Raw genomic sequence first — 12,600 nt, forward strand, 5'->3', positions numbered from 1 at the left:
AATGAAATCATAATCTGTAGAAAGTTTCAAGAAGTATTATATCAATATTGTCAAGTTAATAGATGAACAAATGTTTATGTCTTTGAAATTATCAGCCACAAAACTTGGAAACATTATTTATTCATTTTAAGTAATAATTCAGCCAAGATTGATTTTGTTCCTAGAAGGATCTTTATCTGTGTAAATAGACATATTGATTTTTTAAGTGAAATAGGTGATTTCATTAATGTCTTCTTAAAATTGAACATTTCCTCGTAGTGATTTTTCTCTTGCCTCAAGAAAATATTGAATAAGTCAGAAAGAATGTCAATGTGTTTGATTCAAGAAAATGTCATCTTATTATAGAATTTTAAAAAATACTAATGATTACCTACCTGGTTGACAGAGGCTGCTTTATTCATTTCTTCAGTCTGTAATCCTTAATCAGGCAGCAGGTTTGTGTGAGAGGCCAATGAACTCCAAAGGGGTCCGTATCCTAGGACGCAAGCAAGATGCTACTGACCCAGACGCTGGAGCATAGCAAGTATCCTGTTGGAGCCATTATTAGAGATCCATTCATATGTATGTAGGATGCATTTCTATGTTAATTTAATACTGGTATCTTGTGAGGAAACTTGCTTGGCTCTCAAGTATTGCTTGTTACTCAAACATGAGTTGAGGGCATATGTGCTTTTGTAGTTCTTCTCCTTGTCCTTCATAAGGCCTAGGTTTAATGATACATATTTTGAATAATATTAATTATACTTAGCCTCAATGAGAATTACTAAATCATCCTAGAAGACATTGGGGCACTGACGAGTGTGTTGATTTTTGGCCCCTATTAGTTTATTAGTTGTAAAGGGTTGAAGAGGATCCCTGGTGGCAGAATGGGGTAGGTTTGGGGCTGCTAATCATAAGGTCAGCAGTTCAAAGCTACCAGGCTCTTTGCTAGAGAAAGTTGAGGCTTTCTACTCAGGTAGAGTTACTGTCTTGGAAACCCAAAAGGGGCAGTTCTATGCTGTCCCATGAGGGTGTCTATGAGTCAGAATTTAAGTGATAGCAGTGACTATATCTTATTTTCAGTTGGAGGGGGTAGAACGGTGTCTCCTTGAAAAGGTATGTCCACATCCTAATCTCCCAAACCTGTGAATATGGCCTTATTTGCAAAAACGATCTTAGCAAATGTAGTCATTTAGGGATCTCAAGGCAAGATCATCCTGGATTATCTACCTGGTCCTGAAATCCAATGACAACTAGCTTTATTCTTATAGAAGAGGTGACACAGAAGGTCATGTAATGATCAACGTGGAGATTGGAGTTCGGAGCCCTGAATCAAGGAGTTACACAGCGTTTTCGTTAAGTTGTAATGGGAAGGGGCAAGGAGAGTTTCTCCCTTAGAGTCCGTGGAGGACATACAGCCCTACCAATACCCCCACTTTGGACTTCAGGCTTCCAGATGAGTGAGGCGATACATTTCTGATACTCCATGCCACCACATTCAGGAAGCTAATACATTTGGGGCATTCTTTCTCTGCCAGCCTGTTGTCACGATCACTTTGTGTGCTTCAATTCTATCATGACTGCCCCCTTGGAATGCCCCGAACAATCCTCATAATGTGCTAGACTGACCTCTGTGCCTTGAACTTCCTAGTGCAAGAGATTCCTGTGGAAGCGACTGTTTTGGTTGGGCCTCGCTCTCTGAATTGTACTGGCAGATCTGAGCCATCCTGTTGCCACTTCTTCATTAGGTTTGTCCTAGCTTCAAAGAGTGATGGGAAGACCAACTCTGAGCAGCTGATCTTTGCATGACACTTGTTAAATATACCCAGTTTATTCTGGAAGGCTCCCTACGAACTGTACTGGGGAGAGTACTGTCTGCCACCATCTACTGCTTAGGGAGATATGTTTAAACACATTTTGTTTGGAGTACACCTCTGTGTGTGTGTTTGAACTGGAGCCCTAGTGTCGATATTTTGAAAATACTTATGTGTATATATAAGTAATTGGAAGATTCTATATTGTGAGGTGCTATTGATTTAGTTCAGACTTATAGTAACCCTATGTGCATCAGACCAAAACACTGTGGGGTTCTGCTGTTTTAAATCTATGCATCTATCTAGCTACATATGTAGGGCCTATGTAGGGAGGAAACTCGTCGGAGAAAGAAAACTCTTTTTTCCCCCCTTGCTGAAATGAGCAATGGAACTTGGTACAATGGTCTCCTGCCCAAGGTGGGCCGCTTGTGAAGGAACACGAGGGCGTCCCATGGAGTTCTGGGCCTTGGTGTGACTTGGAGAGGTAGAGAGCAAGGGATTGAGAGGGAGAAAGCCTCCCATACGGTCTGACACATAGTGTGTAAATAAAATGCGAAAGTGAAAATTCTGAGTGATGAACAGAAAACTGCCTATCTACTTTGCCATGGAAATCAGGACGGTCCAAGGACTGCTTCACCCCTACCCCCACGCCTGTCCCCTTGTTATGTCCTACGTAGGTGGTCATTGAGTTCCCGCCCCACTAGACAGCCCCAGAAACGCTCGCCCGTCTCCCCGCGGTTGGTGCCCGCCTTCGCGGCTCCCAACTTCGGCCCCTTCCTTGGCACTTTCTTTTCCCGCTCCGGGCCCAGGCTGGAGCTCCCCCGGGAACGCTTGCCCACCTCGGAGGCCGCCGGCCGCTGGCAGGGAAGGGGCGCCCTCTGTGCCCCGTGTCCAGTCCCCAGCCCCCGGCTCCGGGGGGCGCGCCGGAGCGAACGGTGAGTCCCAGCCCCGCACTCCCCCAGGCAGCCAGGTTCATCTCCTCGCCCGCATCCGTGCGTCCCAGGGTCTCGCCGCCGGACGCCCCTCCCAGCCCCGCGGCCCCGCCCACAGCCGCGGCCCCCGGACCTCCGCCCCCCGGGGAGCTCGGGCTCCGCTCCCCACCCCGCCCGCAGCGGAGGCGGAGGGCGCGCGGCGGGCGCGCACGGGCGGTCCCTCGGCGCGTTCCCGCGCCTCCCCTGCCCGGCCCTCCCCTGGGCTGAGTGCCCCGGCGGCGCGCCGGAGGAGTTTCCAGCGGCTCCATCGCAGAGCCCCAGCCCCGCTGGGGACCAGACGCACCGGTGCCCGAGCCCGTGCCGCCGCCGTGGGACCCTGAATCCAGGTGAGATCCTCTTCTCGCCGCCTCCACCCAACCTGCCCACCGGCCCGGCCCGGGCGGCTGCAGGCGCGGAGCATGGGGACGCGCGCGGTTGGCACCTGTGGGCCCCGAGCGGCAGCCTGGCCCCGGAGCAGCCGGCAGCAGGTCGCGGGGGTCTCTTGGGTCCCCGAGCCCGGGGTTTTGAGAGGCCCATGGCGGGGAGGAGGAGAGGCGCACCCCGCTGAGACTGGGCGCGCACCTGCAAGTCCCTTCAAAGCCCCTTCCCCACTTTGAAAACTGTGACTCAGGGGACTGTGACTTAGACTGGGACCAGGAGGAAGGATTCGTAGATGGGGATGACCCCGGGAGGAGTGCGGGGCTGTGCAGTCAGGGTGGTTTACTTGAGTTTCGTTTCCTTTTCCAGCTACTCATGCCATCCATTAAAAAGACCCCAACCCACCCAAACTACTTATTTCAAGGGTCTTAGAAACCAACCCCAAATCTTGCAGGGCAGTCGATTCAGATTCATAGCGAGAATCCAATTGTCCCTTCCAAGACTGAAACTTTCAGGAAGCTGACCGCCACACAGTTCTCTCACAGTGCGGCTGGTGGTTTGGAACCTCCGACCTTTCAGTTAGCAGCGGAGGGCTTTAACCAACGAGCCATCAGGGCTCCTAGAAGATGTAACGAAGTGAGAAAAAGAGAGCTACTCCAAGACTCATTTTGGAGACCTGGATAAGGTGATGCCATCCTCCAAACGGGTTACTTCCAGGCAAACAATAGAGACTAGAGTTTTTTTGTCAGCCTGAGAGGGTTATTTATGCCCAAGTGGTTGCCTGGCTTTTTTATTAACATGTATTGCCATAAGTATTAAAGCCTGTTGGGAAAAAATGTTCTTTCAGATATTTAGACTTAGAGTCAGGAAATTTGAGTTTTGGATTGATTTCCCATTTGTTAATTGTGACTCTGGATAGACTCCTTAACCTGTTTGGGCCTCAGTTTCTTCATCTGTCATATTAGAGGGGAGACCAAAGGTAACTTCTGAGGACGTTTTAGTAATATATAAGGTGCTTCTTCGTTAGAATTTATAATATGTGAACTCTCTAGCATTATAATCATTGCTAATTTCATAATTTTATGATATTTTGAAATGTCAATGTTGATCTTGACATTTGGTGTATATGCAATTATAATTTATGACTTTAGGATTTTCTAATCAAAAAATGAAAGAGAAAAACATTTTTAAAAGAATTTAGAAATATATAAACTATATGTGACTATTTAGATGACTTTTCCTTTACTTTAAAGAATCATTTCACTCTTTAACCCAAATTTGCAACAGTGCAACAAAAATCTAGCACTTATTTTCTTTGAATATTGTCCCTTTGAAGGACATGAGAATTGTTTTAGAAGAAAACAAAAGATTCACCTTTACATTAACCATTGCTTTTGAACAGTGTTTGTAACTTTTTAGCATAAAGTTGTGTGCAGACTCTTACAAAAATGGTTTCATACCACTTCAGAGCTTCTCTGAAATTAAGCTTAATCGCAGAGATGCCAACTTTAGTAATGCATTTAGTTGTCTTGGAACCAATCCCAGAAAATAGCACAGATTAACTAAACAGATAAACCAGAAATTAAGAATTGTCATAAAAAGAAAAAAAGGAAGAAAAAAATAGTTGCACTCGAAGCATATACTATGAAGTGTCAGTGAGCCTTTTGTGTTCTTTTTTAATTAAAAAAAGGTTGCATAGCTTTTGCTGCTACTTGTAATGTTTTATCAGAAGAATTTTGAAAGTTACGTGAGACCTGGTTAGTCTGCAGTTATTTGGGTAGATTTAAAAAATGTCTGTCACTCCATTTGGTGGCATTTATCTCTAAAACAACAGTTTAAGATGTTTCCAGCGTGTGCTTTCTGCGAAATTTGTGAGAATTCAGTAAACTTGACAGCCTTTCACGCATTTGTTTTTGCTTGAATTCTTTGGGGCAGAAGGTTTCCCCTGAAACACATGCTCAGAGTTAAGTAAGTTGCTTGTTGAATTAACAAGTAGTAGTAGAACTCAAACACCCTGCCTTCTAGTTGCTTGTCGGAAAACAACATGAAGAGCCGGGGCCATAGCCAGCTCATGTCATCATGGTTGGCAATGTAATGTGGGCCTTTACTCTCTCGTGAATTTATCAGGAAGCAGTCATCTCTTCACACTTGGATCACAGTAATATGACCAAATGGATTGTTTTTGTGAAGTGTTGTATCTCTGGGAGGTCTGGGAACAAAAGCTAAAAATATCCAGAAAGAAGAAAAACATATAAAAAAATCTCTTGGCAGATACTGCACTGCATTTTTCATGCTGACAACAAAACTCACGCTGTCCAATACATGTCCTGGGACTTAGAAATGGACAAAAGGGTTTGTAGTCTGTTCTAATCCTACAGAGTTTCCTGTGATTTCCATTTCCCCCCTGAAATGTGAAAGACACAAATGTTCACTTCCTGTTCAGATTTAATAATGCTCTCTTTTGAGTTTGATGCAAATTCTGTCTTCTTAGAATTTGGAATATTTTTCTCATGATGGGAAGGAACCACAATTTTTTAAAATTTTTAAATTAAACATTTAAAAAAATTTCTTCGGTACTCCATAATTTTATTTGCTGTCTTTTAAAATACGGTATTGTTAACTTAAAAAGTTTTTTATTCATTGTGAACTATAGATAGGGCAGGCAGAAGACATTAAATAAATGTGCTGGTGGACAAACAGCTGTAGCAGTGGATTGTAAAATATTTACCCCCTCACTCATCACCAAGCAAAGAAAGAGAAGAGACATCTTTTTGATGTTCTTTACTGAGCACATTTTTCCTTTTGCCCCAGAGTAACTACAATCCTGACCTTTGTGATAACCCCTTTCTTGTTTCTTCATAAATGTACTGCTACTGCTGTAACTTTTACCCTTGAATTTTGTGTAAATATAGTATTTTGTCGATTCTTTTCCTCAACATTATGTTTGTGAGATTATGCTGTTAATGCTTCAGCCCTATTTAAAACAGGACTTTTGAGAGTTGTCTATATTCCATCTCTCCCACCCCTCATTTATATTCTCTCTTGCACCCATTCCTTCCAATATTGTGTTTTAAAAATGATTCCTGTTGAGGTGACCGATGATATAACCTTTGGCAAATCCAATAGCCAGTTGTCGGTGTTCAACTGACTTCACCTACCTATAGAATTTTCACCGGTAGAACTCTTTCCTCTTTGACACTTCCTGGCATCCCGCACAGTATCCATTCTCCATTTTCCTTTGTTACTGGTTGCTTTTTAAAAATTTTATTTTATTGGGGGCTCTTATCACAATCCATACATATATCCATTGTGTCAAACACATCTGTACATATGTTATCATCTTTTTCAAAACATTTTATTTCTACTTGAGCCCTTGAGATTAGCTCCTCATTTTCCCTCCCTCCCCCACATCCCCTTGATAATTTATAAATTATTGTTATTATTTTTTTCTTTATGTCTTACTCTGACTGCTGTCTCCCTTCACCCACTTTTCTACTGTCCATCCTCCTCAGAAGGGGGGCATATGTAGATTAGAGGAAGGTTGTGTGTTTCATCGATGCCATACTGCACCCTCACTGGCTTGTCTCTTTCTTGGGGCCTTTCTGACAGGGAGTGTACAACTGACTACTGATGGACTTTGCGTCTCCATTCTGCCCTCCCCCTTATTCCCACTGATCTGATTTTTTTTTCTGGGGTTTTGATGCCTGATACTTGATCCCATCGACACCTCATGATCACATAGGCTGGTGTGCCTCTTCCCTGTGGGCTCTGTTGCTTCTGAGATAGATGGTCGCTTGTTTATCTTTAAACCTTTAAGATCCCAGATGCTATATCTTTTGATAGCCGGGTTCCATCAGCTTTCTTCACCACATTTGCTTATGCACCCGCTTTGTCTTCAGGGATAATGTCAGAGAAGGTGAACATCACAGAGTGCCATGTAAATTAAAAAAAAATGTTGAGTTGAAGGAGTACTTGAGTGGAGGCCCAATGTCCATCAGTTGTCATAATGTTTTATAAATAAATATATGTATGTCGATCTATTTCCCTATCATTATATAGAAATGTATTTACATATATACATAACCTGTAGTTAGACCTCTATAAATGCCCTTTGCCTCCCAGTTATTTTCTCTTTTTCCTTTTTCTTTCCTCTTGTCCCATCATCATGTTCGGCTTTCATTCAGGTTTTGGTAATTCCTCTCGGCTACATTGCCCTTGATTAAGCCCCCTACCCCCAAGCATCCTATGACCTCCTCACCATCAATTTTAGATCACTTATTCTTCCCTTGTTGGCAGCCCCTCCTTTACCCCTACCTCCCCTTCTCCCACGTCCCCCTGGAACTTTCGGTTCCATTGTTCTTTCCCCCAGATTGTTCGTCCCGCCTACCTTGTCCAGGTAGACATGTGTGGACAATAAAATGTGCCAAACAGAGTAAATCAAAGCATAACAAAACAGAAAACACAGCCAACACAACAAAACAAACACACAAACAAATAACGCTTCCTGGATTCTCTTCTCAGAGCTTTTAACCTAGGAGTACGTCAAAGTTGAGTCATTCCAGTGTCTTTATCTACATTCAATCATTTGATGCTTCAGCATAATTTCTACATTTAATCTATGTAGTTAAAAAAAAATCTCAAAAAACACAATCACTGCCTTCGAGTCCATGCCAACTCCTAGTGACCTTTTGGACAGGGTAGAACTGCCCCTTTGAGTATCCAAGCCTGTAACTCTTCACGGAATTAGAAAGTCCATCTTTGTCCACAAATTCACATGGTCTTGCCGAACTTCATGGAGGTGGGTAAGATCAACTCTCTGTGTTGAAAAGGTAGTAATCTGGAGATTCTGATGAACAGGGGTGTATTCCTCTATGCATCTATCACTATGTCATATTGCGGTGTCTTGCTGTGATGTCAAAAGCTATGGTAACCTTTCCAATACTAGCAGGTTCACTCATGGTGAAAAGGTTCCAATGGACCTTCTAGATTAGTAGCAGGCTTCAAAGAAGAATTACCGATAGGTTGTTCACTTCTGAGGGATCACCATTGAAAGTCTTAAGACTAGCAGCCGAACATGGTCAGATACAGTGCTGGAAGAAGAACCAACCAAGGCCGAGCTGCTTCCTTAAAATTAGAGTTGGCCTAATGATGTGGATGGAATAAAATTGCTGATGAGCAAGACTGAGAAGGAGAAGGAGCTGAAAACAGCCATTAATAATCAGAAATGGGATGTCTAAACTATGAATCTAAGAAAATTGGAAGCCATTAAAAATTAAATACAATGCATAACTATCAATATCCTAGGCATTAATGAGCTAAAATAGACTGGAAAACTCAAAAGGAATGTCAACACATCCATTATCAGAAAGCACATTTCAGGTTTATCTTGCAGTATTAGGCTGTCATCAGATGATATATATAGGCCACAACTAGTGGTAAAGAAGTTGGTTATGATTTATTAAATAATGATTATTATTTATTGATAGTGGTTATGATTTCTTGATTATTATTAGTAATTAGGATGCCAAGGTTGGAAACAAGAGGAAAGGTCAGTAGTTACAGTGATTTATGTATTATGTATGATTTATGTATTCAACCTGGCGTGGCTTCTGTATGCATTCACTGTTTATGCTGTTGAAAAATGGTATTAGAAAAAAAGAAGTGTTTGATCATGAAACATCTTACCATGTGATTTCTAGTTTCTTTGCTATGACTAAGGTCATATTTTGCAACGACCGATCCTCTTGTTTCCAACGTTGGCAATGATAACGACTATGTTGCCATTCTTTTGAATATTGATTTTCATTCTGTACTTTCAACTTATTTGTGTCTTTAACTCAAAAGTGAATCTCTTGTAGACAGCATGCAGTTGAATTGTTCTGGAAATTGCTGTCTTAGTTGAACAGTGTAGTTAATTTACATTTAAAGTGCTTGCTGATAAGAAAGACAAGTTTTACTATTTATTTTCTACATGTCCTATATATATATTTTTTTATTTCTATTACTGTCTTGTTCTGGATGATCTTTGAGGGAAGACTTGTGGTCATGAAGGAGTTAGTTGAGCGGATTCTGAGATGAAGAGTATTTTAGGCAAGGGAAATACTTGAACAAAAACCCGGAGGTGAAAGTGTGCGTCTTTGAATTAATCCATCAGTGAGTAGAGGAGCGTTTAATAGGATAGGAGGTTCTAGCAATGCTTAAGCACTTGGTCCTTAGATCAAACCTATCAGCAACTTCTTTGGAGAAACAACCTTGGCTGGCTACTTCCCTAATGATGAGAGCCTAGTCAATCCTATGGAACAGTTCTCTTTTGTCCTATAAAACCCAAAATACTCGCTGCCACCTAGTCAGTGCTGACTCACAGCGACCTCCTGTGGGCTTGAAAACCTGGAAGAATGGAGAACCCGTTGCTCTGCTTAGCTTTTTATTTTCTCACTTTCCATTATATTTTGCATTGATATGCCCTTACTTTCTTGGCATGCCAATATTCAAATCCTTTAAAAGGAGTGAGAAATATATTTTAATGACATTTCTACTTGTATTCAGTGTGGGTTTATATAATCTAATTTGCCATGAATGGAAATGTAGAGTTGCAACTTTAATGAAAAAAATCAGAGAATATATTGTATTAAAGAAAGATATAACTTCTGAAACACCACTGCACCTACCTCTCGTCTTAAGTAGTATATTTTAATACATACTTAGTTGTGAAATAAAAAAGGTAGAGAATATAATAGATCTCTGTCTTATCAAGGGGCATATATCAGTGGCAAATTTTTATAACCAAGTATAATTTCTTCTGACACTGAGAAAAATCACTTATAACCATATTCATATGCAAAATTTGAATAGATATACATTATATAAGGCATCTTATACATATTCAATACGTTTATTTTATATGTATAAAAAAACCAAGCCCACTGCCATTGAGGTCAACCTGCATTGAGGGCATTCTCCAAAAACAAGACTCCAGGAATTGATAAAATACCAATTGAAATAATTCAACAAGCTGATGAGGCTCTGGAAGCACTTACTCACCTATGCCAGGAAATTTGGCCAACTGACTGGAAGAGTTCCATAGTTACATCCTTTCCAAAGAAAGGTGACCCAACAGAATGCTCAAGTTATAGAACAATTATTGATATCATGTGCAAGTACAATTTTGCTGAAGATAATCCAACAATGTTTGAGCACTACATGGACAGGTTGCTGCCAGAGGGTCAGGTGGGATTCAGAAGGGGAAGTGGAACAAGGGACAGCGTTGCTGATGGCAGATAGATCTTGTCTGAAAACAAAGAATTTCAGAAAGATATTGACTTGTGTTTTATTGACTATGCCAAATCATTCAACTGTGTGGATCATAAAAAAACTATGGTTGGAACACTTAACTGTGCTTGTGTGGAGCCTGTATGTGGATCCAGAGGCAGTTGTGTGAACAGAACAGGGAATACTGCAAGGTGTAAAATCAAGAAAGGCATCTATCGGGTGTCTGTCCTCTCACTATACTTATTTAATCTGCACGCTGAGAAAATCATCCAAGAAAGTGGATTATCTGAAGAACTTCGCATAATGATTAAAGAAAGTCATATTAACACCCTGCAATATTAGATACCAGGATCTTGCTCGCTAAAGAGGGTGACTTTGAAGAACCTGTTGGTGAAGATCCAGGACTGCAGTCTTCAGTATACATCAACTCAATGTAAAGACAATTTAAATTCTCACTACTGAGCCAATAGGTAACATCATGATAAATGGAGAAAAGTGTGATGTTTTCAAAGATTTTGTTTTGCTTGGATACACAGTCAATGTCAACGGAAGCAGCAGTCAAGACCTCGAAGGGTGCGTTGCAATGGGCTAAGTTGCTGCACATGCCCTCTTGAGAGGGCTGGACTTTACTCTGAGGACTAAGCTCGCCCGACCCTAGCATTGTATTTTCAGTTGCCTCCTATGCATGTGAAAGTTGGACCCTGAATGTGGAAGACCAGAGAAGCATCGATGCATTGATATATGGTGCGGGTGAAGGATATTGAACGTACCACGGTCGTTAAAAGAACAAACCAATCTGCCTTGGAAGAAACACAGCCAGCATGTTCCTTAGAAGCAAGCATGGCGAGACTTCATCTTACATACTTTGAACATGTTGTCAGGAGAGCCCAGCCCCTGGAGAAGGACACTATGCTTGGTAAAGTTTAGGGGTAGCAAAAAAAAAAAAAAAAGAGGAGGGCCCTCAATAAGATGAATTTACACAGTGGCTGTAACAACTGGCTCAGCCACCAGAACAATGGTGAGGACAAAGCACAGGGGCAGGCAGTGTTGGAACTGACTCTGCAGAGCCTAAAAGCACCGAGAGCGTCAGCGCTTGACAGTGCACCAGAGAGTCTGTATTCGCCACCAACACAGTTTGAGTACTTCAGTTCGGGTTTTCTTTTCCATTGTCAAGCTTTCTCATCTAACTTAACAGACAATTTTAAGTGCATTGTGGTATTGCAAGGACGCATTATTTAAGAAACTTTTCCAGTTAGTGGAGAAAAATCCCGATATAATGTAAATAGGTGCACATATCTGTACAGTACTGTATGAAAGGGAAAATGACTTCGTGAGTGGGAGCATACAGGTGAAAGTGAAAGAGGTAGTCCGCCTTCCCTGGGTGCCAACAGTGCCTATACATTGTTTGGGTACATATATATGTTTTATCTATTTGTACTCCATGATAACTAAAGGTTTGAGCCAAACAGATTCTCAGTAGCTTCTATCATGGGATTATAATAGACTGTACAAATGTGAACTCATGTTTAAGAACAGCTGTTACCAAATAACGGCTTTGTGAATGATTTGTGAAGGCATAGGACAACTTAGTCTTTCTCAGAATTATATTTTCTCATTTTACTTTAACTAGCAGCTGTTATTTGAATGTCTAAGCCTATGAAAATTAAGGAACTATAAACATGAGATAATCGAACAATTAGATTTCTGTGTGCAAACACATTTCTGAATCAAACTTGTTTCCCTTGGAGATAAAAGAGAAAAAACATTGTAATACAAATATAGGTGTACACACATAGAAAACAAGTGCCCAGCACATACATAATAGACACCCAGAATGAAAATTGCTGTTAATATTAAGAGGTGATCCCTCTTTTACATTACGAGATACTGGTTATATTAGACCTTATACAAGAGGTGATTGTATTGCAGTAACATAACTACTCAGGTCCGGATTGTGGGGAAAATATTTTTATCACAGAACACACAAGATGTAAAATAAGTTCTTTCTATTAAAAGCAATCACCTAGGTAAGGGGATCCCTGATCATCCACCTACCACGTTTCTAAATTTGCAGATAAGTACTTGGCACAGGAGTTTCTGTAGCCTTTCACTGGTATTCTTTACTAATTCTATTCTTTGTCTACTGCCCGTAGTTCTATGGGGCTCTCTTTGCTAATTTTCCCTTTGAT

This window comes from Tenrec ecaudatus, chromosome 1 (genome assembly GCF_050624435.1).
Source record: "Tenrec ecaudatus isolate mTenEca1 chromosome 1, mTenEca1.hap1, whole genome shotgun sequence".
Classification (NCBI taxonomy): Eukaryota; Metazoa; Chordata; class Mammalia; order Afrosoricida; family Tenrecidae; genus Tenrec; species Tenrec ecaudatus.